Raw genomic sequence first — 5,742 nt, forward strand, 5'->3', positions numbered from 1 at the left:
GAATCTATCTATGACACGGGGTGGTTACTGGTCTCTGTGTTGTAGTGATAGAAGATGAATCTATCTATGACACGGGTGGTTACTGGGCTCTCTGTGTTGTAGTGATAGAAGATGAATCTATCTATGACACGGGGTGGTTACTGGTCTCTGTGTTGTAGTGATAGAAGATGAATCTATCTATGACACGGGGTGGTTACTGGTCTCTGTGTTGTAGTGATAGAAGATGAATCTATCTATGACACGGGGTGGTTACTGGTCTCTGTGTTGATCATGTACTAGTCGACCTTTCTCTGTGTGTGTTTGTGTGTGTGTGTGTGTGTGTGTGTGTGTGTGTGTGTGTGTGTGTGTGTGTGTGTGTGTGTGTGTGTGTGTGTGTGTGTGTGTGTGTGTGTGTGTGTGTGTGTGTGTGTGTGTGTGTGAGCACGTGCGTGTGTTATTTATAAACCAAACCCTCTTGCAGAAACTCAATCTACTCTGTACAAATGAATCTCACAGCAAAACAAAAATGATGAGGTGAACATTTAATGTGTTGGTTAATAAGGCCAACTTGTTTATTATTTTTCCTATAATTTCTCGCAGTGTGTGGTGGTGGGGAGACTTTATTATTGGAACCTGTATCTGCTTAGTTCCCATAGTAACAGTGTGCATTGGCCAACACCCATAACAGAACTACAGTCTGTCTGGCTAGGACTGAACACTGTTCATCTGTGTGACAGAAGGGAGCAAACTGTGAATACCTCTCACATCGCTTACAAGACGTAGGTGTTTCATCAGAAAACTCAATATTGTTAGTAATTTCAGCTCCAATTTACTGTTCTGTCACGCCTACCTCATGGCCATAAAAACTAATTCACACTATTTGACCAAAAGTGACTTGCAGTGAAAGGGGAATGAGCATGGGGAACTCTTACAGGGACCCCTGGTGGCTGATATTAACAGTACACAGAGGACATACAAGAGACTTGTTAGGGGATGTTGGGTGCCAAACACGTATCCCATTAATGATGTGATTGCAGATCTTGGTTAAACACCATCACACAGGCTCCCTGCAGTACAGAGCCCTTGGTTAAACACCATCAGACAGGCTCCCTGCTGTACAGAGCCCTTGGTTAAACACCATCAGACAAGCTCCCTGCAGTACAGAGACCTTGGTTAAACACCATCAGACAGGCTCCCTGCAGTACAGAGACCTTGGTTAAACACCATCAGACAGGCTCCCTACAGTACAGAGACCTTGGTTAAACACCATCACACAGGCTCCCTACAGTACAGAGACCTTGGTTAAACACCATCGATGATGTTGTCCCCACAGTGACCGTACATACCCCAACCAGAAGCCATGCATTACAGGCAACATCCACACTGAGCTAAAGGCTAGAGTTGCCGCTTTCATGGAGAGAGACTCTAACCCAGACGTGTATAAGAAAGCCTGCTATGTCCTCCGATGAACCATCAAATAGGCAAAGCGTCAATACAGGACTAAGATTGAATTGTACAACACCGGCTCCGATGTTCATCGGATGTGGCAGGGCTTGCAAACTATTATGGACTACAAAGGGAAACACACCCGCGAGCTGCCCAGTGACGCGAGCCTACCAGACGAGCTAAATTACCTCTATGCACGCTTCAAGGCAAGCAACACCGAAAAAATGTGTGATCGCGCTTGTCGCAGCCGATATAAGACCTTTAAACAAGTCAACATTCACAAGTCCGCAGGGCCAGACGGATTACCAGCATGTCTCTGATTGAGTCTGTTATACCAACATGTTTCAAGCAGACCACCATAGTCCCTGTGCCCAAGAACACAAAGGCAACCTGCCTAAATGACTACAGACCCGTAGCACTCACGTCCATAGCCATGAAGTGCTTTGAAAGGTTGGTAATGGCTCACATCAACACCATTATCCCAGAAATATTTGCATACCATCCACAGATGATGCCCTATTGCACTCCACACTGCCCTTTCCTACCTCACTTATGTGAAACTAAGACTACAGCTCAGCGGGACCAAACTCAAAGCTCATCCTCTGCAACTGGATCCTGGACTTCCTGACGGCCCACTCCCAGGTGATGAGGGTAGGTAGCAACACATCCGCCACGGTGATCCTCAACACTGGAGCTCCCCAGGGGTGCGTACTCAGTCCCCTCCTGTACTCCCTGTTCACCCATAACTGCATGGCCAAGCATGACTCCAACACCATCATTAAGTTGGCAGACGACACAACAGTGGTAGGCCTGATCACCGACAACGACGAGACAGCCTATAGGGAGGTCAGAGACCTGGCCGTGTTGTGCCAGGACAACAACCTCTCCCTCAATGTGATCAAGACAAAGGAGATGATTGTGGACTACAGGAAAAAGAGGACTGAACACGTCCCCATTCTCATCGACAGTCATGAAGAGGGCACGACAAAATTGACTCTGTACCAGTACCCGCTGTATATAGCCTCCACATTGACTCTGTACCGATACCCCCTGTATATAGCCTCCACATTGACTCTGTACCAGTACCCCCTGTATATAGCCTCCACATTGACTCTGTACCAGTACCCCCTGTATATAGCCTCCACATTGACTCTGTACCAGTACCCCCTGTATATAGCCTTCACATTGACTCTGTACCAGTACCCCCTGTATATAGCCTTGTTACTTTCTATTTTCTTCTCTATTTATTTTTATTATTTTTATTGTTTACTTCAGTTTATACTTTCATAAAACGTTTTTTTAATTAAAACTGCATTGCTGGTTAAGGGCTTGTAAGTAAGCAGGTCTACACCTGTTGCATTTGGCGCATGTGACAAATAACATTTGATTTGATTTGATTTGACCACACAGGCTCCCTACATCACTGAGACTTTGGCAGCTTGTGCACCACCATGCTCCCCATGAAACATCCTCTGAACCACTTCTGTCATACAGAAGTGGTTCAGTATCCCACCGACTGAACCAAATGTTCCTCCAGCAAAAAACAGGCTTTAAAGGGATAGTTCACGCAAATTACAAAATTGCACATTGGTTTTCTTACCCTTTAAGCAGTATATGGACAATGTATTAAATAATGACAGGAATACATGCTTTTTCTTTACTTGGCCACAGTTTCAAAATGCCAACTTTTTAGCATTTGTGGCACATTCTAATGCAATTCAATGCTACCGATATCAGCATTTTAATTTGGGTGAACTATCCCTTTAACCTAACTCAAAAAGAGCCTTGATTCACCAGTGGATCCTGATCACTCAGCTGTATTGGCTAGTGCAGAAATCTCTTAAGTTCCAGATCAAATGAAATGTTATGTTTTGATGCAGGCCTTCAGAATGCAAAACACACTTTCACCGACATACCTCACTTTATTGATACCTATCAAGTAATCTACGGATTCTGAGAGTCAGGGATCAAAATATGGGTTTGTTTACCGACCTTAAACTTATGCTATAATTGTTTGACTGCAAAATAAGTTTCAACGTTTATGTGCCGAGGATACAACAGGTGTAAAACAATACAGTCACATTCTTACATTGAGAGCTCTTTCCCAACAATGCAGTGATAATAATAATTATAACAATACTAATAATTATTATTATTATAATGATAATAATAACAATAATAATAGAAAATATAATATATACATTACCAGTCAAAAATTCTGGACACACCTACTCATTCCAGGGTTTTACTTTATTTTCAATATTTTCTACTTTTTAGAATAATAGTGAAGACATAAAAATTATGAAATAGCACATATGGAATTATGTAGTAATCAAAAAAGTGTTAAACAAATCAAAATATATTTTATATTTGAGATTCTTCAAAGTAGCCACCCTTTGCCTTGATGACAGCTTTGCATACTCTTGGCATCCTCTCATCCAGCTTCACCTCAAATGCTTTTCCAACAGTCTTGAAGGAGTTCCCACATATGCTGAGCACTTGTTGGCTGCTTTTCCTTCACTCTGCAGTCCAACTGGGTTGAGGTCGGGTGATTGTGGAGACATGGTCATATGATGCAGCACCTCATCACTCTCCTTCTTGGTCAAATAGCCATAACACAGCCTGGAGGTGTGTTGGGCCATTGCCACTGCAGAATACTGTGGTAGCCATATTGGTTAAGTGTGCCTTGAATTCTAAATAAATCACAGACAGTGTCACCAGCAAAGCACCCCCACACCATCACACCTCCTCCTCCGAGCTTCACGGTGGAAACCACACATGCAGCGATCATACGTTCACCTACTCTGCATCTCACAAAGACACAGAGGTTGGAACCAAAAATATTAAATTTGGACTCATCAGACCAAAGGACAGATTTCCACCAGTCTAATGTCGATTGCTCATGTTTCTTGGCCAAGCAAGTCTCTTCTTCTTATTGGTGTCCTTTAGTAGTGGTTTCTTTGCAGAAATTCAACCATGAAGGCCTGATTCATGCAGTCTCCTCTGAACAGTTGATGTTGAGATGTGTCTGTTTCTTGAACTCTGTGAAGCATTTATTTGGGTTGCAATTTCTGAGGCTGGTAACTCTAATGAACTTATCCTCTGCAGCAGAGGTAACTCTGGGTCTTTCTTTCTTGTGGCGGTCCCCATTAGAGCCAGTTTCATCATAGCGCTTGATGGTTTTTGGTTACTAAATGATTCCATATGTGTTATTTCATAGTTTAGATGTCTTTACTATTATTCTACAATGTAGAAAATACAAAAAAAAGAAATAAAATAAAATAAATAACCCTGGGATGAGTAACTGTGTCCAAACGTTTGACTGGTACTGTATATAAACAGTATAATACAAAAACACAGTCATGGGAAGCACAAATAAAACATCACAAATCAGGTGTCTATACTTCAACACCAAAGTTAGATGAGATGACACAGGATGCAGTAATGAGTATCAGAACTGTCACCTGTAATGAAACGAAGGGCACTATGGTAGATGGCATCCAAAGGTTTAAGAGTAGTAGCAGTTGCACTTTGATAAATAATATTGCCATAATCAACAACAGATAAATACGATGGGAGTTAAAGAAACATGAGAATGCAAGTATAGTGTGATAAGAGATACATACTGGCTACTTCAAACTGCAGATACCTACATTGTAAGGAATTGCTTAGAGATGTCTCCCTCTTGTGGAATACATGATGACTGGCAAAGATGTTTCTTTAGTTTCAGTATTGTCAGCTATGAGCAAACAGTCTGGGGTTTCTTATTGACTGTTCTCTCTCTCTCGCCCCATGGATACAGAAGGCGGAGATGTGTTTGCCATAAGATGAGAGAGTAGATTTCCCAAGAAATGTGATTGTGTCAGCTATGAGCAAACAGTCCAGGGTTTCAACATTTTTTCTCAATTAAATTATATTCGGTTAACCTTTCTATGAAGTACCGACCTATAATGCTTTATCATAACATACTTTATGTGTTAAGACACGGACTATAAGCGTCCATAACCACTCATAAGTGGTTATTAAAGGCTGTATGATGTTTTATAGATCATGAACTATAATGACTTGTAAGAATATATACTGTGTAATAAATAACAACCAAGCTGGTTTAAAACACCAAAAATATAGTTACACATTAGGCGCCATAATACAGTATTATAAGGCTTTATGTGAGGCAGAAAGCCTAGTTTACATCTATGCGCAGCATTACAGGCTAAATATTATTGCGATCTGAGATGATAGATCGTTCCAGTTGTTCTCTCTCATATCTAAATGATAGGCAATGAATGTGGGCTGGTCCCTCTGCGCTCAACACTC

Source organism: Oncorhynchus masou, chromosome 2 (assembly GCF_036934945.1).
Source record: "Oncorhynchus masou masou isolate Uvic2021 chromosome 2, UVic_Omas_1.1, whole genome shotgun sequence".
In the NCBI taxonomy this organism is placed as follows: domain Eukaryota; kingdom Metazoa; phylum Chordata; class Actinopteri; order Salmoniformes; family Salmonidae; genus Oncorhynchus; species Oncorhynchus masou.